The sequence below is a fragment of the Moschus berezovskii genome, chromosome 5 (assembly GCF_049115385.1).
Source record: "Moschus berezovskii isolate FMDL1 chromosome 5, NW_MosBer_1.0, whole genome shotgun sequence".
NCBI lineage: Eukaryota > Metazoa > Chordata > Mammalia > Artiodactyla > Moschidae > Moschus > Moschus berezovskii.
The window spans coordinates 80,948,520-80,976,149 of record NC_142464.1 but is presented as its reverse complement, the minus strand read 5'-3'; the positions used below and the strand labels follow the sequence as shown (position 1 = coordinate 80,976,149).

At 39.3% G+C, this 27,630-nt stretch overlaps 1 protein-coding gene and 1 pseudogene across 1 annotated transcript in view; both read right to left on the bottom strand.

The window, feature by feature from the left end:
• The window catches only part of CRACD (capping protein inhibiting regulator of actin dynamics), a 278,521-nt gene that overhangs the window by 197,116 nt on the left and 53,775 nt on the right, over window positions 1-27,630 (bottom strand). The gene's annotated exons all lie outside the window — the stretch shown is intronic.
• LOC148777860 (small nucleolar RNA SNORD36) lies at window positions 8,295-8,356 on the bottom strand (annotated as a pseudogene).

The window sequence follows — 27,630 nt, the reverse complement described above, 5'->3', positions numbered from 1 at the left end:
GTGATACCTCATTAAATTTCATTTGTATTTCTCTAATAATTAGTGATGATGAGCATCTTTACATGTGCTTATTTGCCAGCTGTATGTCTACTTTGGAGAAGCGTCTTCTGTCCATGTTTTGATTGGGTTGTCTGGATCCACGGAGTTTTGATCTTAAAAAATTTAGGGTAGTTTTTTTTTTTTAATTTAGGGTAATTTTAAGATGATTTTAAACCAAGATCAGAATAAGGACTGGTTGTTAACAATGGGAGATTAACAAAATGATAATTAAATATAAAGACATCCATATTCTTTTAAATTTTGTTCTAAATAATTTTCTATACTGCAAGGAGATCCAACCAGTCCATTCTAAAGGAGATCAGTCCTGGATGTTCATTGGAGGGACTGATACTAAAGCTGAAACTCCAATACTTTGGCCACCTCATGCGACGAGTTGACTCACTGGAAAAGACTTTGATGCTGGGAAAGGTTGGGGGCGGGAGGAGAAGGGGACGACCGAGAATGAGATGGCTGGATGGCATCACCGACTCTGTGGACATGAGTTTGAGTGTACTCCGGGAGTTGGTGATGGACAGGGAGGCCTGGCGTGCTGTGATTCATGGGGTTGTGGAGAGTCGGACATGACTGAGCGACTGATCTGATCTGATCTGATTATATAATTGCCACTTCATAGCAAATAAAAGTGGGAAAAATGGAAGCAGAGACACATTTCCTCTTCTTGGGCTCTAAAATTCCTGCAGATGGTGACTGCAGACATGAAATTAGAAGATGACTGCTTCTTGGCAGGAAAGCTATGACAAACCTGGACAGTATGTTAAAAAGCAAAGACATCACTTTGCTGACAAAGGTGTGTATAGTCAAGGCTATGGTCTTTCCAGTAGTCATATATGGATGTGAGAGTTGGACCATAAAGAAGGCTGAGTACCGAAGAATTGATGTTTTCTAACTGTGGTGCTGGAGAAGACCCTTCAGAGTCCCTTGGACTGCAAGGAGATCAAATCAGCAAATTGTAAAGAAAATCAACCCCGAATATTCATTGGAGGGACTGACTGAGGATGAAGCTCCAACATTTGGGTTACCTGATGCGAACAGCTCATTGGAAAAGGCCCTGATTCTGGGAAAAACTGAAGGCAGAAGAAAAGGGCGACAGAGGATGAGATGGTTGGATGGCATCACCGATTCAGTGGACATGAACTTGGGCAAACTCCGGGAGATGGTGAGGGACAGGGAAGCCTGGTGTACTGCAGTCCATGGGGTTGTGAAGAGTTCAGGCGACTGAACATTATTATTTTTAGTCAATGGAGATTTAGGGTTTTAAATGAGTTTATGATCATAATTTTCCCGAAAAAACACAACTTATGTATGTCCTCTGAGAATCACTTGTCTACAGGACCATCCCCACTTTAAACTCACAGTCACCCTCAAGTTGCAGCTCCATAGCAGATCCCTTCAGAGCATCTTCCATAAACATCAGGGTTAGTGATTTGTTTTCTCTTTGTCCTTCTGGAGCACAGTACATGTAACGTTATCACTTTACTGGTTTTGTCTATCTCTTACAGGCAGAGATTCTGTCTTATTCATCCTTGTATCCCCAAACCTAGCACAGTGCCTGACGCATAGTGTTCAATAAACACTTGTTAAACTGCTGAATCATTGCCTTCCAGTTTGGACCATGTAGCCATGCCGAGGCACCAGCATCCACCTGGTGGCAGCAGCCCCACAGTGCAGCAGAGCAGGGAAGAAGTACAGTTATGGAGAATTAAATCCTACAAGCCGAAAACATCAGCAACCCAAAGACGGTGCTCTGTCACAATCTAGAGGGGTGCGATGAGGAGGGAGGTGGGAAGGGGATTATTTAAGAGGGAGCGGACATATGTCTACCTGTGTTAATGTATGAAAAAAATTCACAATATTGTAATTATCTTCTAATTAAAAATAATTTTTTAAAAAATCTGTAAAGTAACAGTAAACCTACACATACTCCAAATTCCCCACTTTCTCTTCACCTCTTCCCCCACCTAAATATCTAATAAATCCATACAACAAAAAGCCAGTTCATAAAAGGTTTTAATGCTTATCTGTTTTCTCAAAATCAATCAGGTACTTGCGATGAACAACGTAAGAAAAAAGTTTTATAAGTAAGTAAAATAATTCAACAGTACTGCTAGAATTTTTTTAACAGTCCTAAAATAACTGTGCTTGGTATATCCTCTACTGAAAAATAAATATAGTTCAAAAAATTTTATCTCTGAAATACTCTTGATTCAAATAACATTAGTCAATGTAGCCAAGTTTATTATTTATTTTAAAGTATCTTTAGCACTTGTCCAATTATCACAGAATATGGTCTTTGATTTTTTTTTAACGTAAAAGAGAACATTTTACATGGAAGGTTCAGGAACTTAAGAAATATTTTTACTTATATCTTATTTGAACTATTGCTTTTATCCATCTACTTCATGCAAATAAAATTTGAAACACCTTCATCATTGCCTTTCCAGTTTTGCATCTACCAAAAGCAGAAAACAATCCAGTCAACCTTGTCAAGAAGCATTTACCGGATCGGGATGAAAGATCTGCCCAGTAAACAAATTAATTACAATACCAGGCACCAATTCTATGCCACTGAAGAATTCCAGAACCAGCAGTGACTAAGGATTCCTTTTACACACAGAGAGAGAAACAGGAAGTCTGCTGTATTGTGATAAAAACTCTGTGATCAGTGTTCTCAGGGGTCTGCAGGTCATGTTTTGCAGACTATTTTATACTCAATGAAAAGCAGTAAATTAAAGTCATTATTATTTTACAGACTCTAAGTCTAGCCTGTTTGAGTTAAAATCATTCCTTGATTTGTCTACATTTTAAGAAGCCTGTATTTTTCCAGCATTACACCACACCTGCCTACACACACACACACAAACACACACACACACCAGGAGATATTGATAAGATGGGACATCATGAGAACCATCTCATTTTGCTCAAATTCTCCTGACTGCCTGTACTTCAGTCACTCTTCCACTACAAGAAAACACCAGGAGAAAGCAGTAACATTCCCCTCTTCCACCACTGCAATTCCAAGGAGCCTGTAATAGAAGTGTCCCTTTGTGCAAACAAACCCTACAGACAGCTACAATCTGTGCTGCCTTGGAGCCGGCTTTGGCTCTCTGGAGCAAGGCTGAGATTCATTGAGGCTTTCCAGATTGAAGGTCACAATGGTGTGTTGAATAACAAGGTTTCTGCAGAAATCCTTAAAAGCTACATTAATCCTAAAAAACTGCACATGGCTCAGAGACAACTGAGACATACTAACAGAAGACACCCAATGAGCAATGAGAGTACTTCATAAAACCAGCCAGTCACACCCAGATACCTATCTTACGAGACCCTATGGTAGCAGGTGCTATTCAAGAGGGAAAGCGCCTGTTCACAGGAGAAATGTTCCATCATCCATTCATTTCCCAAAATACTGTGCTGGCCTCTGCCTCCAAATACATCAACCACTTTTCACATTAAATATTAGGGTGAAGAAAGTAAGAAAAAGGAATTACAGAAAACATAATTTCAGTAAAAAAAAAAAGAAAGAATTCTATTCTTTTGAAATTGGAAAATTCAGGCGCCCAGCTTCTACAGACTCTTGTTCTAAAAATAAAAATCCACTCCTAGTATCTTTACTCCACAAGGTCATTCTTTTTATTTGAAGTTCTTGTTCTCACTATATTGCAGAACTTTTTGTGATATAAGTGGGGGCAAACCAGTTGTTTTTCATTAGAATAAAAAACAAAAACCCTTAAGACTCTAGCTTGTTTCTGCTACTGTGTAGCCTTTAGGAAGTCACTTAAACCTGCCCACATCCCAAGCGTCCCTGTACATACATAATATGGCAGAGGTGGAGCACAAACTAGGATCTTATATAAGGGGCATTTCATAGAGATAACTCGGCTGTACAAGTTCAAGAACCCGATAAAATTGTATATAAAAATGTTTGTGTTTGAGCAGTTTTCCAGGTGTAGTATTCACTTTCATCAGATTTTCAAAACAGTCGGAGATTTGAAATTGGCAAAGAATCACTGGTTAAGACAGTTTCTAAGTAAAATATTGTAAACCAAAGTCCGCAATTCCATGATTCTACTATAACAGAGCAGGTAAAATGGAAGAGAAGCAAGTCATTCGGAAAACAGACTACAAATTTTCATCCTTAGAAAATGGAAAAACTAGAAACAGTGCTCGCTATCTGTTGACGATACTAAGGGATCTGAGAGAGATGAAGGGGTTGTCTCAATGGGTTTGAAGAGCCAGGTATCTCCTCTCCATCCTCAGCAGAAGACTTAGGGCTGCGTCAAAATGGACATGGAAAGAGGCAATGAGGACACCAAGTGCCCAGTTCAGTTCAGTTCAGTCGCTCAGTCGTGTCCGACTCTCCGCGACCCCATGAATCACAGCACGCCAGGCCTCCCTGTCCATCACCAACTCCCAGAGTTCACTCAAACTCATGTCCATCGAGTCGGTGATGCCATCCAGCCATCTCATTCTCTGTCGTCCCCTTCTCCTCCTGCCCCCAATCCCTCCCAGCATCAGAGTCTTTTCCAGTAAGTCAACTTGTCGCATGAGGTGGCCAAAGTACTGGAGTTTCAGCTTTAGCATCAGTCCTTCCAATGAACACCCAGGACTGATCTCCTTTAGAATGGACTGGTTGGAACTCCTTGCAGTCCAAGGGACTCTCAAGAGTCTTCTCCAACACCACAGTTCAAAAGCATCAATTCTTCGGCGATCAGCTTTCTTCACAGTGCCCAGATCTTGGTTTTTAAATACCATTCCCTTCACTACAGAGGGAGGACCCCTTGAAGAAATGGCTGAGTTCTATCTAGTCTGTGTGAAGTCGTATGAGAAGTATGAAGCCGTCCTGAGATGTCTTGTTGGGCAAGGAAGGGCTGAGAGACTAATGAACCACGTTATTAATAAAAGCTGATAAAAGTTGGTGTAAAGGGGATCTCACTGGCCGAATTTGAGCAATATGAACATCCAAACAATGACAGTAAAAGTTATAAACATTAAAAATTTTAATTTCATGAGCATAAAATGATGAAATAAAAAGAGGACATGTAATCAGAGCATATCAAAGAGAAAAATAAGGAAAGTTTTTCTTTACAGAAGAATGCCAACTAAAAAGTGTAGAGAAAAAAACAATAAAATTAGAAAAATCACCATTTTGCAACTCTCATGTAATAACTGATTTAGACACGGATCATCAATGAATGCAAAAATCACTGGGTAATTAGATATTCACATGTTCTCAAAGTACGACCCAACGTACTCCTTAACACGAAGGTTTCCATTTCCTGATTCTAGATTTTAAGAATAAATACAGCATTGCATATTCTAATTAAACTGTATCCCAGTTAATGAAATTAATTTTATCAAACATCTGTGAACTTATCAGTTTTTGAAGAATTAGAATGTCTCAATTAACACATAATCAGTAGCATTTGATAATTATTTGAGAATTCAGAAGGCACTCCTGTATCTGTGCCTCTTTATTATCAGTATGAATATAAAAGATAAAAGGATCACTGTTCAGAAAGAGGTCCCCAAGAACACACTGGGATTGTCAAGGCGGCTGCTGTCCTGTACTGCCTTCCAGTAGCCATTGGTTCCACTTAGGGATGACACAGTCCACAACTGTTCTCCTCTCCTCTCCTACACTTGCTACAGAAATGAAAAGTAACTCTTTCTCACCCCAAGGTAGAGCAAGGCAACATAGAAAATTCTCCAGAACAAATAACCATGTTTCATCAACAAGTGGTAAGAGGGAAAACAAAAGGAAGAGAGGGAATGTTGATGGATTAAGAGACTCAAGAAATTTATCAACCAAATGCAACACAAGACTCTTATTTGGATTCTGACTCAAACAAACCAACTATAAAATCCATGTATGGGACTTGCTTGGTGGTACAGTGGGTGGGAATCTGCCTGCCAGTGAGCGGACATGGGTTCAATCCCTGGTCCCAGAAGAGCCTGTGTGCCACAACTACCGAGCCCACACTCAACTGCTAAAAGTGGTGTGCCTAGAGCCCATGCTCCCCAACAAGAGAAGTCACTACAATGAGAAGCCTGTGCACAACAAAAAGGAGTCCCCGCTCACTGCAACTAGAGAAAGCCCAAGCACAGCAATGAGGACAGAAATAAATAATAAAATAAAATACATTTATGAAATAGGAAAATTTGAACACTGCTAGCTATTGGATATCAGGTTAATTAATTTTAATGCGATTTTTAACAGAGTCCTTTTTGGATAATACTGTTGTTAAAACTTGGCCTCTGTACATCAGGGCCAAATAGAAATGTGGAGAAAAGAGTTTGGGAGAAGTAGAAAAGAGTAGCTTTTATTGCTTTGCCAGGCAAAGGGGGCCACAGTGGGCTAATGCCCTTAAGACTGTGTGACTCACCCTGGAGCGGGTAGTGAGGTGTTTTATAGTCTTCAAGGAGCAGGGCATGATCAGTTCATGGACAATTCTTGGATTGGTTGGCATCAAGGTGGAGTTTTAAGCTTCATCAGCCTTCTGGTTTCAAGCAGTCTAGGGTCCATATTCTTGTGGTCACAGTTTTCATCTGGAGGGGGGCTGCTTCCCATAAAAACAACTCACAACTCAGGAATGTATGTCAGGCCTTTATCTATATCTTTCAGGGAACTGGAGGTTTGGTGATTCTGCAATGTGGGAATTACAGTCTAAATTGTTAGCAGTTCCCCAGTCCAACCACTATTCTGTTTCTCCACCTTCACATTTTCCAATTGTTAAGTCTTAGAAATTTACTTCAAAAGACAGGGACACAGGGGCTTGTATACTGTTTCAATACATACTGAAAAACTTTCCTGAAATTTGCTTTAAAATATCCCAGTGAGAGTGGAAATAAGAGGAAACAAGAATGGTCACGTGTTGATAATTGTCAAATCTGGGAGATGGGTTTGCAAGGGTTCACTGTACCATTATCCCCTCTACTTTTGCATATGTTTGGAGAGTTCCATCATTAACAAATTTTTTTTTTTAAGTAAGGAAGCCCTACTAGTTATAGATGAAGGGCAGAGAAGCCTAGATTGCTAGAGTCCATAGGGTTGCAAAGAGTCAGACACAACTGAGCCACTGAACAACAATGAACAAAATGTCTTTAGTTCAGACGTGTTCAGATTCTGGATTAACGGTGTGGTGGTTTAGTTGCTCAGTCGTGTCCAACACTTTGCAATGCCCTGGACTGTAGCCCACCAGGTTCCTCTGTCCATGGGATTTTCCAGGCAAGAATACTGGAATGGGTTGCCATTCCCTTCTCCACGGGATCTTCCCCACCCAGGGATTGAACCTGGGTCTCCTGCATTGCAGGTGGATTCTTTACCAACAGAGCCATTAGGGAAGTTTGATTTCAGTAACCATTTACTGAATGTTTGTCAGGTTCTGGCATTTCTAGAACTAAGTGATACCTAATAGTTCTTTTAAGTACCACTGAGGATATAGTGGTTAATAGTGTGGTATCTGAAGTCAAATGGCCCAGACTAGAATTCCAGGCCTTCTACCTACTAACTGTGTAATATGGAGAAAATTGCTTAAATCTCTCTGTGCCTCAGTTTATAAAATAGGAATAACAAAAGCCTCCCTGGTATCTCAGATGGTAAAGAATCTGCCTGCAATGCAGGAGACCTGGGTTCAATCCCTGGGTGGGGAAGATCCCCTTGAGAAGGAAATGACAACCCACTCCAGTACTTTTCCTGGAGAATCCCATGAACAGAAGAGCCTGGTGGGCTACACCCCATGGAGTCACAAAGAGTCAGATACAACTGAGCAACTTTCACTTTCACCATGCCTCAGTTTTCTCGTTTATACAATGGAAATAATAAGAGCACCTACATCTACTTCTGTCTCATTGACTACGCTAAAGCCTTTAACTACGTGGATAACAACAAACTGTGGGATATTCTTAAAGAGATGGGAATACCAGACTACCTTACCTATCTCCTGAGAAACATGTATGCAGGTCAAGAAGCAACAGTTAGAACCAGACATGGAACAACAGACTGGTTCCAAATTGGGAAAGGAGTATGTCAAGGTTGTATATTGTCACCTTGTTTATTTAACTTATATGCAGAGCACATCATGTGAAATGCTGGGCTGGATGACTCACAAGCTGGAATCAAGATTGCAGGGGAAAATATCAACAACCTCAGATATGCAAATGATACCACTCTAATGGCAGAAAGTGTAGAGGAACTAAAGAGCCTATTGATAAGGGTAAAAGAGGAGAGTGGAAAAGCTCAATGTTAAAAAGCTCAGTACAAAAACTCAGTATTAAAAAAACTAAGATCATGCTATATGGTCCTATCACTTCATGGCAAATAGAAGGAGAAAAAGTGGAAGCAGTGAGAAATTTTATTTTCTTGGGCTCCAAAATCACAGCAGATGGTGACTACAGCCATGAAATTAAAAGATGCTTACTCCTTGAAAGGAAAGCAATGACAAATCTAGACAGCACATTAAAAAGTAGAGACATCACTTTGCTGACAATAGTCTGTATAGTCAAAGCTATAGTTGTGACATAAGAGTTGGACCATAAAGAAGGTTGAGCACCAAACTGTGGTGCTGGAGGACTCTTGAGAGTTCCTTAGACTACAAGTAGATGAAACCAGTCAATTCTAAAGGAAATCAACCCTGAATATTCACTGAAAGGACTGATGCCAAAGCTAAAGTTCCAATACTTTGGCCATCTGATGCGAAGAGCAGACTCACTGGAAAAGACCCTGATGCTGAAAAAGACTGAGGGCAGGAGGAGAAAGGGGAAACAGAGGATTGCTGGATGACATTTCAGACCCAATGGACATGAATTTGACCAAGCTCTGGGAGATGGGAAAGGACAAGGAAGCCTGGCATGCTACAGTCCACGGGGTTGCAAAGACTCAGACATGACTTAGTGACTCAACAACAATAAGACCACCTTCTTCAGCAAAACCCATATGAAGTACTTAGAACCGTGCCTCACACATAGTAAGCACTCAGCAAATATTAACTACTATTAACATTCGTCAGTTGATCATATTAAAAGTACATCTAGGACTTTCCTGTGGTCCAGTGGCTAAGAATCTGCCTACCAATGCAGGGGACACAGGTTCCATTCCTGGTCCAAGAGGATCTCACATGCCGTGAGGCAACTAAGCCCTACAGCCTAGAGCCCATGCTCTGAAACAACAAAACCACCTCAACTAGAGAGTAGCCCCACTCACCACAACTAGAGAAAGCCCACGTGCAGCAACGAAGACCCAATGCAGCAAAAAATCCATATAAATAAATACATAATTTTTTTTAAAAAAAAATCACATTGAGGTGAAAAGACAGCCTGCAGAATGGGAGAAAATAATAGCAAATGAAGCAACTGATAAAGGATTAATCTCCAAAATATACAAGCAGCTCCTGCAGCTCAATTCCAGAAAACTAAGTGACCCAATCAAAAAATGGGCCAAAGAACTAAACAGACATTTCTCCAAAGAAGACATAAAGATGGCTAACAAATACATGAAAAAATGCTCAACATCCCTCATACATCAGAGAAATGCAAATCAAAACCACAATGAGATACCATTTCTCACCAGTCAGAATGGCTGCTATCCATAAGTCTACATGCAATAAATGCTGGAGAGGGTGTGGAGAGAAGGGAACCCTCTTACACTGTTGGTGGGAATGCAAACTAGTACAGCCACTATGGAGAACAGTGTGGAGATTCCTCAAAAAACTGGAAATAGAACTGCCATATGATCCAGCAATCGCACTCCTGGGCATACACACCGAGGAAACCAGAATTGAAAGAGACACATGTACTCCAATGTTCATTGCAGCACTGTTTATAATAGCCAGGACATGGAAGCAACCTAGATGTCCATCTGCAGATGAATGGATAAGAAAGCTTTGGTACATATACACAATGGAGTATTTTTCAGCCATCAAAAAGAATGCATTTGAATCAGTTTTAATGAGGTGGATGAAATTGGAGCCAATTATACAGAGCCAGAAAGAAGAACATCAATACAGTATACTAACGCATATACATGGAATTTAGAAAGATGGTAACCTGAACCCTGTATATGAGACTGCAAAAGAGACATAGGCATATGGAACAGTCTTTGGGACTCTGTGGGAGAGGGTGAAGGTGGGATGACTGGGGAGAACGGCATTGTAGCATGTATATTATCATAAGTAACCAGTCCAGGTTCGACGCATAATACAGGATGCTTGGGGCTGGTGCACGGGGATGACATGGAGGGAGGATATGGGGAGGAGGGAGGTGGGAGGGGGGTTCAGGAGGGAGAGCACATGTACACCCGGGGCGGATTCATGTCAATGTATGGCAAAACCAACCAATATATTAATGTAAGGTAATTTGCCTCCAATAAAATAAATTTTAAAAAAAATCACATTGAAAAAGCAAATCTACGACTTCTAACTCTACTGCCATTGAAAATCTCATATAAAATATTGTCTTACTTTGATAGCTATTAAGAACTTTCATACCATTCCAGATTTCCTAATATTTAGTGGATTTGGCATTTGGTGGTGATACATCTATGCTTATAACTGTTTGAGGGAGCATTATGTTCCTTCATATTAATTAACAACAACAACAAAAAATCAAGATGCAGAATAGCGAGAAGTCACTCCAGCTGCCCTTCTGTGAACCAATTTATTTGGAAACACATTTTGTCCTCAGGCAATACATCACTGATATTCCTGTGCGGATATGAGGTCAGAACAGCATAAGCAGAGCTGGAAAATGCAAATCGAGTTAATTCACCAATAACATTTCCTACTGTTGAAATTCTGAAATATAATAAAGCTAAAGCTTAATAAAAAGGGATGACCTCCTGCCTCTTGCCTGACAGCGAGCGTTTGGTGAAACTGCTGATGTTACTGGGAATGAGGGATGAAGATGGGGAGGGAGGATGGTTGGAGATACTGCAGGCAGTGGGATACAAATGAGTTAGGACAGAGGTCGGGCTCCACCTGAAGAGAATATGTAATTCACGTTCATCAGTGTGAAAGTGAAAGTGTGAGTCACTCAGTCATGTCCAACTCTTTGCGACACCAGACTGTAGCCCACCAGGCTCCTCTGTCCATGGGATTCTCCGGGTAAGAATACTGGAGTGGGTAGCCATTCCCTTCTCCAGGAGATCTTTCCAGCCCAGGGATTGAACCCAGGTCCCCTGCATTGCAGGCAAATTCTTTACCACCTGAGCCATCAGTGTAGGTTACGACAAATGGAAATACACAAGAGAAATCAAAACAATTTAAGACTCTGATTAACTGGTATCCAAAGCTCAGGGCAGTAGGAGTGGTCTGCTCCAGCACAGACAGTAAGGGTATATGATGTCTGTAGAGAATTTAAAAACATGGATAAACTGTCTAAACTCAGTGTGAGTTTTATTATCGTCATATGTTGGAGATTTAAAACAGTGTTAGTGACAAAACAGTCCTCCCCGCCAAAATCTTTTTAAAGGATATAGTTTTAAATTTTTATTTATTTATTTTGGCTGTGCTAGGTCTTCACTGATGCACTCGGGCTTTCTCCAGTTGCATCGAGCAGGGACTACTCTCTAGTTGGGATGCTTGGGCTTCTCCTTGTGGTGGCTTCTCTTGTTGCAGAGCATGGGCTCTAGGGCAAGGAAGCTCACTAGTTGTGGCACATGAGATCCTTCCAGACCAGGGATGGAACCTGTGTTTCCTGCGTTGGCAAGTGGATTCTTAACCACTAGACCACCAGGAAAGTCCTCTGCCAAAATCTTTCATTAGTCTAAATTCTAAATTACTACTGCAGTTACTGTCAAGATTTAATAATAAATCTGTAAGCTTCAAATTAGCACATTTCTAATTTTGTAACTTAAACATTTATTTTCCATGGTAGGCGAATGCCCATTTATATACCCGAGGAAGCAGATTCAGCTACAAAGTTTCATTTTTGGAATAAATGAATTTGCAATGGTTCAGAATTGTTCAGTCTGGCTTCACAGTTTATGTAATAACCCCTGTCATTTCACATATTTCTGCACTGAAATGGCAGATTCAAAAAAACAATAGTCCAGTGACTGTCATATGAAGAAACAGAATTTTAGTTACTTCATATCTGTCCTTTAGGTGACCATTTGACATTTTTAGTTTGCACTTAAAACAGTGAGACTTGATGGAGAAGGAAATGGCAACCCACTCCAGTTTTCTTGCCTGGAGAGTCCCATGAAAGAGGAGCCTGGTGGGCTACAGTCCACGGGGTCTCAAAAGAGTCGGACAATACTTAGCGATTAAACAGCAACAACACAGATTAAGAAAAAGAAGCCCAGGGGGTGGATGACACCACCAAAGAATAGAGGAGGCAGGAAATAATGGGAAAGAGAAAATGGGAATGCTGGGAAGAGAGAAAGGACAAAAATGAGCTAGTCAAAGGAATAAATTTGTAGATCCAGTGAAGTACGAAAATCAAGACCAAGAAAAGAGATTTAGAAAGAAGCAAATAGGAATTCCCTGGTAGTCCACTGGTAAGGACTAGGTACTTTCACTGCTGAGGGCATGGATTCAATCCCTGGTTAGGGAACTAAGATCCCACAAGCTTCAAAGGTGTAGCCAAATTAATTAACTAATTTTAGGAAGAAGAAGAAGAAATAATGACTCCTTGATCCATGGACTACAGAATGGATGCTGTGTTAGCAGACATGAAGACAACACAAACATCTCCATCAGAGCTTTTTTTTTTTTGTCATTAGCTTGGATATTGTTAGTTTATTATAAAAAAGAAACATGAAAATTATTTACATGATGAAAGATTTCAGAACTTCAGTGGAATGGGCGGCTTCACATAAAAAAAATAAATAAAACAGTGAGACTTGAAAGATGCAATATTTCTGTTTGGTATGCATAAAGGTTGGGCTTCCCAGGTGACAGAATGGTAAAGAATCCGCCTGCCAATGTAGGAGACAGATGTTCAATCCCTAGGTCAGTAAGATACCCTGGAGTAAGAAATGGAAACACACTCCAGTATTCTTGCCTGGAAAATTCCATGGAAAGAGGAGCCTGGTGGGCTACAGTCCATGAGGCTGCACAGTCAGACATGACTGAGTGACTAAGCATACAAAGTTTATTTTATATAGAAAATATTTTAATGAATATAAACAATATCTTTATAGTTGGAATTTATTATTGTTTAAAAATGGTTTTATAAAACTAAAGAATATAGTAATTCTTTTTAAAATTTATTTATTTATTTTAATCAGGAGGATAATTACTTTATAATACTGTTATGGTTTTTGCCATATATCAATATGAATCGGCCATAGGTATACATGTATTCAATGAAATGATTATTTACTGATATTACAATGATTATCACATACAATATAATGACTATCTGATATTAACTGGTTAAGAAAAATAATTATGCCATATGAATTAAATTAAAAATTGATGTGTCCTAGGTTAAATAAAGTCATCATACTACTGTCTTTGATACTCTTCTTTTCTATGATTAACCACTTAGAAATATTAAAAAACCCAAGACCTTGAGGATAAGTATCAGAACTAGTAGTGCTGACTGGTCATGTTCTAGCTATCAATGCAAAAACAGACAAATCTCTGTTATTTTGTGACATTCTCACATATAAATGTTTTTTGGTTTTTTTAAAAAGTATTTATCTAGTTATTCTTGGCTGCACTGGGTCTTCATTGCTGCACAGATTTTTCTCTATCTGCAGCAAGCAGGGGTTATTCTGCAGCTGTTGTGCAAGGGCTTCTCCTTGTGGTGGCCTCTCTTGTGGAGCACAGGCTCTGGGGCACTCGGGCTTCAGGAGTTATGGCATGTGGGCTCAGCAGTTGTAGCACATAGGTTCAATAGTTGTGGTGCACGGGCTTAGTTGCTCCACAGCATGTGGGATCCTCCCAGATCAGGGACTGAACCCATGTCTCCTGCTTTGTCAGGTAGGTTCTTTACCACCAAGCCACCAGGGAAACCCTATAAATGTCTTTTAAAAGGGCTGCTGCTGCTGCTAAGTCGCTTCAGTCATGTCAGGACAACTCAAATCAGATAATCACAAAAGAAATATGAAATAAGACCCAAATTACTAATTGCTGGCATTAATGCTACTGAATCATGAATCACACATGAATATTTATAACCATTCTGGTTACTGTGGCATACTATCTACCTTATTTTCACATCAGATTTTAAGATCCTTCAGGGAAGAAGTGAGAGGCTAAAGCTTTATAAACAGAGTTGAAAGGACACTGGATTAGTAGGTAATGAGCAGCTACTCAAGATTTTTAAGCAATGACATTGTATATTATGAGATTTAACCCATTGTACCATGTGAATTAATGTGAAGGAGGCTAAGATTTTCTAAAGTTATTTGATTAACTGCTTACTAATATAGAACAATTTGATAACTTCTTAGACGATTAAATTATGCTTTCCTACCCTTGTGGTCTTAAAATTTTTGTGAATCAGTCCTTCAAACAGCAAATATTATTTAAATATTTGTTCTGTGTCTGGCACTGTGCTTGCTGGTGGTGGCTGCGTTTCAAAAACATATAGAACCAGAGTCTATGCTATTCAACAGAATGGTAAACATAAACAATTGATTATGAAAATGTGACCAGTGAGATGGTAGAGATACATGCACAGTGCTACAGGGGCAAAAAGAATTAGCTCATAGTAAGTTCTAAACCTCAACTACTTTGAAATCTTGATATCAAGACAGAATTCTGACATGTAGATATATAACTGTGAAAATTGATTTTGCATGGACTTTTCCTTCACATTCAAGTAGTGTGAAAATGCTGAATAGTTTCATCTTCATGAAACCCATTTAATAAATGATGTCTACTTAATTCATCACAACACTCTGAAATCAGAATGTTTTAGACAAATGCGCACAATGAAAACGGCAGATTAAAGTGGAGTCAGCTATAGGATAACAAAAACAGGGCACTGTCTGGATGCCTGTGCTTTGGAGAAGGGCACAGACAGCAATGCCATTAACAAATTCTGGAACAGAATGAGCAGATAGGGATGAGCAACTCACAAGTTTATTTTCAGACATAATGAGTTTGAGATGCCCATGGGACAACGATACGCAAATGTCCAACAGAAGTTGTAAGAGCAGGTCTGGAGTCATATGAGAGGTGGGGCTTGCTGATACAGGTTCAGAAGTCATCAGTTGAGATGTGGGAATTACAATCACCAGGCTGGATGAGACTGGCTACAGGGAGTATGTATAAGTGAAAGAGAAAGACTAACAATGGAACTTGATTATATATGGTTTCACATTATTCCTTACAATTTTACTTAGTCATGAAAAAGCATAAACTTCCCTAAACTACAATCCCTATCTTTTACTTCTTTTATCCTGAGTAGTTGTTAAGAGCAGAAAACAACAAAATTCTATAAACCAATTATCCTTCAATTTAAAAAAATTAGTAAAATCAGATTTTTTTTAAAAAGCGCATAAATTCTCAGACAGACAGGCTTAACTCTACCACTAAGAGCTTGGAGATCATGGGCAAGTTTCATAATTTCCCTGGGCCTCAGTTTCCTTATCTGTATAATAGGGATATCACTGTAACCACCATTATGGCTTTTGTGAGAATCAGACGAGATGATGCATATAAAGTGTTTCGCTCAGGGTCTGGCACAGAGAAAGTACTCAATACAGTTAGCTACTATAATGGTGGCCATGATGAATCCTCCACAGAACTTACAACAACTCTGGCCATATGACAGGAACTTAATAAATACTGGCTGTACTGCTCTGTTTTTAACATCTATTTTAATTTCTCAATGAATCACTCATATAAAGAGTATTTTGTTGATTTGAGTAAAGCATAATTCACTATATAATAAAAATGTAGACTGAGTGACCACAGGGAATTATATTCAGTATTCTATAATAAACCATAATGGAAAAGAATATATATATACATATATATGTATCTGAATCACTTTGCTGCACACCAGAAATTAGCACAACATTGCAAACCAACTATATTTCAATTAAAATAAAGAGAGAGGCTGTATAATTATATGCATACAATTATTTAAAGAATTTATTTGAGAAGTTACTGCATTTAAAGAAATGGCATTCTTATATCTTTCCCTGTTAGTATTAATAACAACCTGTTGTCGCTGATCCTTTCCAACTTTAAACATCTCAAGAATCCATGAACAAAAATAAAACAAAACCCTAAGCTTCCTAATCATCCACTACAATAAAGGATGAAAATGTTAGGGCAAAAATAAACAAGGTATCTTTAAAACTTCCACAGTTTATGGTTCCATTACTCCACTTATCAAACTGTACCATAGTTAGTCATATGTGAGTGTGTTTCTTCCCCATAGATTTGTAGGCACCTTGAAGTCAAAACGTGTTGTTTTCATTACTGTATCTTAGGACCCAAATCAATATTTAGCGTGCAGCAGTGTTCTGAATGAATGAATACATGAATGGACAAACAAAAGAAATCAGGAGCATGCAGGACAGCAAAAAGGATAATTTGGATTGTACAAATAAGGAGGCAGGGCCAGATGATCTCAGCAGTCCCTTCTGGTCCAGCTGATGATAAGCCTTTGATTGATGGATCTTTTTAACAATGGCATTTCATATGTCCACTGTCATTGATGATGAAAATCTGTCAGTTGAATAGAAACAAATGATACAGAAGACAGGCTTTGTTTTAGTTATTGCTGTTTTGATGGAAAAACAATTTTAAAAATAAAAAACCCAGTCACTTGAAAAAAGCCTAAAAGAACAGTGTTATGGCACATATTTTTTAATTGCTTACCTTTCCTTACAATAAGGAGGCTAAAAAGGACATAGCAGAGCTTTGATAAACTTGGTGATGAGGACTAAAATTGCTGCAGCAGAGCCTGTGAATATCCCGGCCTTTTAAGAAATCTACTATAAAGCAAAGATCCCTTCCTATGTCCTATACCACTGGGCAGCACAGAGTGGAATTCGAAGGACCTGGGATTGAATTACAGCTCCATTACTTACTCTGACCTTGTAAAATGATGACAAGAATGTCTGCCCCATAGATATGAAAACAATGACGCTCACACTGGTTGTCTACAGGGTCTATCCTGCCACGTCTAGGCTCTAGATAAAATTACTTCCATTTATTTTCTTCTTACAGAAGTCCCTTTTTCCATATGCTATTATGAAACCAGAACATCAGTGCCAGTCTTCCTGAGTCAAAGAGCAGAAGTCACGTCATTCCTGCAATTGGATGATTTCTATATACCACAGGAGAAAGAAAATTTATTAAAATCTCTGATAGGACAGAAGGGTACAACTTATCACCTTCTGCACCAGAGAAGATGACTAAGCTTGTTGGTTAAAGCAATTATTCAGGAGTGCAGGCGGCAGAAAACAAGGAGCGGCCAACACCTAACACTGGCTGGCAAGGAGACAGATTAGCTGATGTTTTTGATTCTGAAAATGGGTCACTGTATCCCCAGCAGTAACCTCGGAATTCTAATGACTGCAGAACTCAGTCGGTGACACAGAGAATGCTGACCAGAGAACAGAGCAGTGGGGATGAAAACAATGAACCTTGGTGGTTCTGTCTACATTAGTATCACAAAATGTATACAAAGTGTGAAATCATTTTGTTTCGAGCAAGTATGGAAGATCCCGAAATAGCATTCTCCTGAGTTCTCACTTCCTCATCCCTCTTAAAATTACTAACTGGCGATAGTAACACACAGCAACAGGCTAGGAAGGCAATGACCTGGGCTGGATTCCTGGTTTATGCCTCATTACTTTAACTTCTTTGAATCTTTATTTCCTCAGTATTAGTTAGATGAGATTGGGCCACCTACCTCTGAAGGATCCTCCAACACTAAAATGTCAAGTTTAGAAGTGCTTCAATTTGTAAACAAACTTTAGTTTAATTTTATTGGCAACATCAATCTTATATTTCTAGAATTTATTTTTAATTTAATCATATTCAATTTAATTATATTTTAATTTAATCCTATATTTCTAGCTTTACCATTATCTCACTGAAAAAATATAGGAGCACATATATGACCCTATTTTTTCCAATAAGATGAGAATAGCAATGATTAACTGAGACCTAGAGGTAAAGATGATTTGTCCAAAAGCCATCCTAATTATTCTGGGATTTAGAAATGCAGTCATTTTTAAAAAGGCAAAACGAATACGTCCAGGATTAAACAGTGAAAGAGAGGTATTCTTAAAATTCTTATAACTCTAAAACATTTGGTTATGAAATGGGCCCTATCACCTCTGACACAGGTGTGAACAATGCCCAGTGCATTATGAGGCAGGCAAAGAGTAGAAGCCTCTGATCCATCAAGCCTCAATTCAAATGCCACTCTGCCTTCAAAGACCTTTCAGGACCTCTGCTCATCCCACCCTTCCCCATTAGAATTACTGTAAATCGAACTCCACTGACCTTCCACAGCACTTTTTATCAGTAACTTTTATAGCACATACAGCTTTCTTCATGGATTACAAATGCACGTTTTATCTCCTTTAAGTTCATCATATTGCCTGTAATAATAAACACTCGTAAAATCAATGATTCTCCAGGAAAATGGCTTTCAATGTTTTTTAACTATTAATAGAATGTACAGAAATATTTTACATTGTGACCCAGTTCAGTTGCTCAGTCGTGTCCGACTCTTTGTGACCCCATGAACCGCAGCACGCCAGGTTTCCTGTCCATCACCAACTCCCAGAGTTTACTCAAACCCATATCCATTGAGTTGGTGATGCCATCTAATCATCTCATCCTCTGTCGTCCCTTTCTCCTCCTGCCCTCAATCTTACCCAGTATCAGGGTCTTTTCAAATGAGTCAGCTCTTCCCATCAGGTGGCCAGAGTACTGGAGTTTCAGCTTCAGCATCAGTCCCTCCAGTGAACACCCAGGACTGATCTCCTTTAGGATGGACTGGTTGGATCTCCTTGCAGTCCAAGGGACTCTCAAGAGTCTTCTCCAACACCACAGTTCAAAAGCATCAATTCCTTGGCGCTCAGCTATCTTTAGAGTCCAACTCTTAACATCGATACATGACTACTGGAAAAACCATAGTTTTGACTGGATGGACCTCTGTTGACAAAGAAGTGTCTCTGTTTTTTTAATATGTTATCCAGGTTGGTCATAACTTTCCTTCCAAGGAGTAAGCATCTTTTAATTTCATGGCTGCAATCACCATCTGCAGTGATCTTGGAGCCCAAAAAAATAAAGTCAGCCACTGTTTCCACTGTCTCCCCATCTATTTGCCATGAAGTGATGACACCAGATGCCATGATCTTAGTTTTCTGAATGTTGAACTTTAAGCCAACTTTTTCACTCTCCTCTTTCACTTTCATCAAGAGGCTCTTTAGTTCTTCACTTTCTGCCATAAAGGTGGTGTCATCTTGCATATCTGAGGTTATTGATATTTCTCCCAGCAATCTTGATTCCAGCCTGTGCTTCTTCTAGCCCAGCAATTCTCATGATGTACTCTGTATATAAGTTAAATAAGCAGGATGACAATATACAACCTTGACATACTCCTTTGTCTATTTGGAACCAGTCTGTTGTTCCATGTCCGGTTCTAACTGTGGCTTCCTGACCTGCATACAGGTTTCTCAAGAGGCAGGTCAGGTGGTCCGGTATTCCCATCTCTTTCAGAATTTTCCACAGTTTATTGTGATCCACACAGTCAAAAGCTTTGGCATAGTCAATGAAGCAAAAATAGATGTTTTTCTGGAACTCTCTTGCTTTTTCAATGGTCCAGCAGATGTTGGCAATTTGATCTCTGGTTCCTCTGCCTTTTCTAAAACCAGTTTGAACATCTGGAAGTTCACGGTTCACATATTGCTGAAGCCTGGCTTGGAGAATTTTGAGCATGACTTTACTAGTGTGTGAGATGAGTGCAATCATGCGGTAGTTTGAGCATTCTTTGGCATTGCCTTTCTTTGGGATTAGAATGAAAACTGACCTTTTCCAGTCCTGTGGCCACTGCTGAGTTTTCCAAATTTGCTGGCATATTGAGTGCAGCATTTTCACAGCATCATCTTTCAGGATTTGAAATAGCTCAACTGGAATTCTACCACCTTCACTAGCTTTGTCTGTAGTGATGCTTTCTGAGGCCCACTTGACTTCACATTCCAGGATCTGGCTCTAGGTGAGTGATCACACCATCATGATTATCTGGGTCATGAAGATCTTTTTTGTACAGTTCTTCTGTGTATTCTTGCCATCTCTTCTTAATATCTTGTGCTTCTGTTACGTCCATACCATTTCTGTCCTTTATCGAGCCCATCTTTGCATGAAATGTTCCCTGGGTATCTCTAATTTTCTTGAAGAGATCTCTATTCTTTCCCATTCTATTGTTTTCCTCTATTTCTTTGCATTGATCACTGAGGAAGGTTTTCTTATCTCTCCTGCTATTCTTGTATATAAATGAAACAAGTGTTTCACAAATACTTGCCCTAATCAAGTTAAGATATATTCTGATATTCTCTAGTCTATTTTAGTTTATTTCATTCTTTTTAATAATGGTAGCAATTGACTATGTTGCTGTTTATGAAATTCTAATGAATCTCACCCTACAGTTTGAAAATTAGTGCTCTAGGAGAGTTATTGAAAAAGAAAACATGTTTAAAGGAAGATCCATTTTAATGAATGAATACCCAAAAGCCATTCACAATTTACTTCTTGCCTTCCTACAGATGCTGAAAAGCTACTTATCTTCTCAGGCTCCCCTGCAGTTATGCACAGACATGACCCATTTCTGGTAAATGAAGTGTACACAGGGTCACTGGAGTGCCTTTACGAACGTTTTTAAAAGGGGCCAGATTCTCCTGCCATGCCCCTCAGTCCTTCTTCCCCTTTTTCTTGTCTGAAAAGTGAATATAACACATGGAGGTATGATGGGTACCTACTCATAGGCACAAGAACAAGACTACAAGGAGTGGAAGAAAAGGAACCCCAGTCCCCTGTGATATCACCAAACCAACAGATCAGCCACGGGGTGTCCACTGCAAACATTTTATCATGTGAGATGAGTAATATCCTTACTTGCTTAAGCCACTGTTAGGATTTTGGTTATTTACAGTTCAACATATTCCAAAATGATCCTATACTCAATAAACATTTCTGGCCTCAATGACCCTCCATGGGAGGTACATTTTTTTTTTTAAAGAGAAGGGTATCTTTTCTGAAACTTTTTATGGAGGCCCTCCAACATTTTATTTATACAAGCAAGGCTTTGGAGATCTCCAGTATGGAAAATGCTGACAGTGATCAGTTCATAAAAATAATCCTGTTTTGTAAAAATTTAGATTGTGTATTAATTTCATCCCTAGGCAGAGTACCAGTCACTGAACATACCACAAAGAACAGAATTCTAAGAAGCTTACAATCTGGTGCAAGAAGCAAAGAGATAACAGGTCTGTACAACATTACGAGATAAATGCTGTGAAGGTGCCACTAGGGCACCGGGAGGGCACCAAGATGAGACAGAAAGGGTTCATGTGCCTTTCAAAGTGTCACAGACATAAAACTAGCAAATTTTGCTCAGGTGTCTTAGCAACTTCTCCTTAAAAATACATTGAAAAGGATTATTTATGATGGAATAATGCGGAGAAATATCTTCCCATGGTTTCCAGTGAAACCCTTCTATGATCCCTAAAAATGTCCCATGGAAAAGAACTTCATTTTTTTTCAATTAAATCTCTAAATAGCTTTTCGTAAACTAGGAAAAAGACTTAATGCCTGTCATCTCACGTCACACTTAGTTTGCATTTGTCATTTAAACTGGTGCCATTGTGGCTGTCCAATGTTCTATTTTAGCACTTCGAAAGGGTCAACAACCAAAGATAACTGATATTTTTATTCATCATCACTCACTAGAACAATAGACAGCAGACTGACCAAAAGAGTGAGACCATAAATGTTGTCAAATAAAAAAGATAAAGATAAAAACTTAAAACAACACATACTACAAACAAGGATTTTTATTACTATAGTGACTTACTGAATTAAATCAAGCTATTAGAGCAAAGTCCACATTAAGATCTCAGTGACCTCAATACCATGTTTTCAACATTGCAATCAGACTCGGAACTGGTAGACAGATAGACCTGCTGAAGTCTATCTGGGATTTTTTTTTTTTTTTCGGTCTTAGACCCAACACCTTTACTCACACATTTTCAAAATTAGTAATTGAGTCTAACTTACTGAGACTGAAACTAACCTAAAAACCAGTAACTCAATACAAATAAACACCATGCCTAATCCCTAGCCAGTCAGAAGAAAGCTCAGTCATGTCCAATTCTTTGCGATCCCATGGATGGCAGCCTGCCAGGCTCCTCTGCCCATGGGATTTTTCAGGTAAGAATACCAGAGTTGGTTGCCATTTCCTTTCCAGTAGAGAGAATAAGGATTGTGTCAAACACAAATTTCAAGCAATACGGTTTAGACGCAAGTTCTAATTCATGAGTGTCTTTTTTTCTGAAAGAAAACAAAAAGTTCAGAAGAAGGTTTAGGAAAGCAGGACAACTGGGAAATTGTCACACACCGTCAGTGTCTCCTCTAACTATAAATTCTCCAGCTGCTTTTTATCACTCTTGTGTTAAGGTTGCCGTGCAGAACCATAAAAAATTCACTTCTTAGGACAAACTGAATATTTTAAACTTTTTAAATAACTTTACATTTGCGGTGTTCGTTTCCGCTTTTATTCACCTGTTTAAGATTTTCTCTTTATCTTCAGTATTTTGCAATGTCACCCCAGGAAGCTTCAGGGTGGGCTGACCAGCATCTGTAGTGCTAAGAGATCAATAGAGCTTCCAGGATGAAAACTCATGGCCTCCAGTACTGTCTGGGAAACTGTTCTGAAATATTTCTTTGATGACACATTCCCTTCCACTTCTCCCTCTTTGTGGATTTCCTGTGATTGGGATGTTGGGCCTCCAGTACTGATATTCTTTCTTTTATTTTCTATCTGTCTTTTTTCTCTACTTTCTGGGAGCTTTCTTCGATTTTATCTTTCAAACCTTTTAACTATATTTAAAAACTTACCTATGGTATTCTAATTTTGTCTTCTTCATATTTAATTTTGAAACACTTAATTTTAAATGTATACGAGTTGAAAAATTTTACAGAGTTCATACATACCTTTCACTTGGCTTTCCCTAATGTCCACAATGTATACCAACACAGTACAATGAGCAAAACCAGGAAATTAACATTGGCATCAGCTAAACCACTGACCTCATTCAAGTTTCACAGTCTTTCCCCTAATGAATCGTCTCTGTTCCAGGATCCAATCCAGGATCCCACATTATAGCTACTTGACTCCTCTCATCTGTGACAGGGCCTCAGTCTCTCCTTGTCTTTCGTGATCTTGACACTTGGGATGAGTATCAGTCAATAGTATTTTGCATAACCTCTCAATTTGAGTTTGATATTTTCTCACGATTGGATCGAGGGTATGCATTTTTGGCAAAAATAGGAAGAAGTGATGTTGTGTCCTTCAAACTGCACTGTACTAAGGATACTGATACATTGCAGTTTTGATGGTGTTAATCTATTCTTTTTTTTTGCTGTTCTGGGTCTTCGTTGCTGAGTATGTAGGCTTTTCTCTAGTTGTGGAGAGTGGAGGCTACTCTCTAGTTATGGTGTTCTGGCTTCTCATTGTAGTGGCTTGTCTTTTTCTGGAGCATGGACTCTAGGGGACACAGGCTCAGTAGCAGCAGCTCCCAGGCTCTAGAACACAGGCTCAGTAGTTATGGCTCACAGGCTTAGTTGTCCGAGGTATATGGGATCTTCCTGGATCAGGGACTGAACCCATGTCTCTTGTGCTGGCAGGCAGATTCTTCACCACTGAGCCACCAGGGATGCCCAATGCTCTTTAAATATTATGTCTTTTGCCTCCATTCGAAGTTTACATACATGGTTGGCAAAATTCGCCAACTGTCTCTGGTGCCACCCAAGGCACTATTATCTTAAGTTGCATAGCCTGACTGAGAAAACAGAGCTTGGCCTTAAATATGCCTTGTGCTTTTCCAGCAAATATAGTATTTGTGCTTTCCCACAAGGACAACCACCACAGCTCAATGGTACCCATTAAATATTCTCAGGTTCTTGCACAACCCAAATGAGATCTGATTATTAAAGACCAAGCTATTATAGAGGAACCAAGAAAAAGGAGGAAAAAAGAATAATGATTTCTCTCACTGTACCGATAAGCCAGCCTGCTATTTGCTTGAGGAAACTATGTGACCTGCTCTGACTATAAAACAGCTCTCTTATGGCTGATGAGAAAATTCCCACACAGCTAACACTGAAAGGTTTGCTGATTGGAATAAATAAATCAATCCTGCCAGTCTAGGAACTTTCCAAATATACTATTCAGGTTGACAGTGTCAGAAAGGTAGAGAAAATACAGATCTCCCTCAATGAGAATAAGTGTTTTTAAATACCAGAAGTCTCCAGAGTTTTGTCTTATAATTCTATACAGTAGGATTCACTCTTGGGGCATGAACTTCATGTCTCCTCTCACTGTGCTTTTGGCTGTTTATGGTTTATAATTCTGAGGATCCCATGGGCCTTTCCCAACTCTTGCAGGAGTCTAAAAGACAGAAAGTGTTTAGCTTGAAGATGTGTGATTTCTAAGGGTTTGGCCTGGGAACAAATGAGATGAGATAGAGCTTTAAAAAGACAAGAAGCCAGACTTGCAGGAACAGTCAGTCGCTGCATCCAGGCTCCCAACTGGGAGATCAGAAAGGATGCTACCGAGAAAAACACCCTAAGTGCCATTTCACCCCAGCCTGAAAATCATTCAAAAGAGACCAAGGTCTAACATAATAACTTCCACATACACCCAGCAACTTTCCAGGGTTTTAATGAGGACAAGAGCTTGGGGATGGAAAAAAGATTCTGAAGTAAGTCAGATGTCACAAGAAGGATTACTTGGAAGCACTTGCCAAAAGCTCAGGAAGAAAGAATTAGATTTTCCGGGGATGGATTTGCAGAGTGTCAGGAGTGGAAAGAAGAGAATAGGATCAGATGTAATATACATCCAACAGACATCATAGATACTCCACATTTAGAATTGGATTCTAGCTAATATTCAGACTCAATAAATTTGACAGAAGACAAACGAATTAGTGGTCAGAAAGGATGCTGTCTCTTCATAGCCTAGATTTGCTGTATGAAAGGTGTCAGATGATAGTAATAATAATAAATAATTAATAACTAACACTTCACAAAAAGTTTATTATGTTGGAGACAAGCTCTAAACCTATAAACTCACTTCTGTTACCCACGCAACACTCACACAACCATATGAGGTAGGTCCTTTAATGACAGTTTAGTAGGTCCTATTATTTTACTAGAAATGACAACAGATTTAATCGTGTACTTTGCTCCTAGCATATGAAACAACTCAGGCTCACTGTTTCAGTTATTTTTACTTTATCAAAAGTCAAAATAACTAGATGCTCATAATAACTACCTTAAAGAGTCCTTTGAAAGATCAATAATACTTCAGGCAAATATCTTTTATGTTATAGCAAAAGACATAACTTGGGAACAGGTAGTTTTATTTAGTTAGTTTCAATGTTCTTTCTCGGCATTCTTGCAACATCATTGTTGCTCTCTGCTTTTAGTGAAAACACAGAACTCAAGAAGTGCATTCCACTGAGAACCCCAAGTTACCAAGGCTGTGAGCAAAGTGAAGACTTGCAATTGCTAGGTGAACAATCCAAAGAGAATTTCTTCTTTCTTTTGATAGTGAATTAAGGATAACATAGAAGAATTGTAGCTATTGATTGGTGTAAGAATTACGGACAAGCCTACAAAAAGGTAGAGATGTCTCCTCTTTTCTTCTAGCTTAGGCAATGCTGAGTTTACAAAAGACAAAGAATAAAAAATCTAAAAGCAAGATTTCTACTTGAACATGGAATCTCACAACTTAGACTTTGCCAGCAGTTCTGTTGTTCTTTGAGGATTAATGTAATGAAATGATCAGTCACATACAGAACCCATATTTGTCTTGTGCACGTAAAAGTAATCATTTAGGGGGAGAGGAACACAAAACTGCTTCTTCTTCTTACATTGTAGCCTCATTTTGAGTTCTTCAAACCAGAATCTGGGAAGAAAAGCCCAGTTAAGATCTACTCAGAGGTCTCCTGCTCTAAGTTAGTTAATACCTGCTTCTAGACTAGAAGTGGCCCATCCTATTGTGGTCCAGACCCTCTTGGGTTTGACTTTAGCCAGCCAGCCAGCTGTACTGGAAACCCTCAAGCATGGCTCAAGTGCCCCATGCTAGAGGCTGCCTGATTAGGTGCCTAGTGATCTAGTGCTCCTCTTCCCAATAGTTAATTCTTTTTTTTTTTTATCTTTTTCTACTCTTCTGCTTATTCCATTGCCATATCCTTTAAGCCATGAATGTATATCTTTAATACAGTCCATCCGGTATCGCTCTCTTCCTCAAGAATGCAATGCAGGGCTAGGCTGAGAAGCAAATGGAGGAGTCCAATTAGACACAGTTTTGCCTCCGGGGAGTTAGGTAAGATGAACTTCTTTAAGACTCTGACCTTTTAATCATTCACTTATTCCACAAATAGTTACTGAGTTCCAACCATCAGTCAGGCACCCTGCTAAAAGCAAGGGATAGAATGACGGTGAGTAAGCAGAAACACGTGAAAGGCCTGATATCGTGACACTAAAGAACAGACAGGAAAAAGAGACCTTCATAAACAGTCAACCACATAAATGTAAATCTGCAACTGTGGTGAATGCTATGAGAGGTACAAGCCTTGAGAGCATAAAGGAGAAATGTGTTCTAGTAGGAATGTTCTGGAAGGCTTGCCTGAGGAAGCAATGGCTGGAACTGAGGGCTGCAGGCAAAGAGAACCCTGCTGAGGAAGGGGCTCGCTGGGCAAGCGTGATGCCAAAAGCAAGACCCGTGGCTGGAGGAAAGACAATGAGGGATCCAGGAGAGCTGGAAAAGGCAGGAGGGGGCCCGACCCAACAGACCGAGCTAAGTGGCTCTGACCTTCCAGCAAGCAATGGGAAACCAAGAGGGTTTTCAACAGGAGGTGATGACTCGGGTTTGCAGAAAATTCAGATCCAACAAAATCCCACATATAATCCTCACACACTCACCAATTAAAACTCTTCAGCTCTGGACTCTGTTCACAACAACACCAAAAAGGTCATCCATCCAAATACATGATATGACTGCTTGGTATGATAGAAAGAACAGTCGACTAGGAGTTTTGTCTGTCTGGGGATAATGAACTAGACACTACATTTCTTTAGGATGTCCCTTTGTTTCTGCCTTTTTTAATGAGGAGGTGGACACTGGACTATCCAGTCCATTCTGGTTCTGGGACTTTGATTAGAAAAAGGAAAAAAACAAAAGATACACTTTAAAAAAACTCAAGTGGCCAATAAACGTGAAGAGGATGCTAATAAGCATAACAATTAGAGAAATTAAACTGTGTTCGACTGGCACAAAATCATTGCTGGCAAAGATGTAGAACAACAGGAACTTATACTATTAACTAGGAGTGTAAATTGGTACAACCACTTGGCAGAA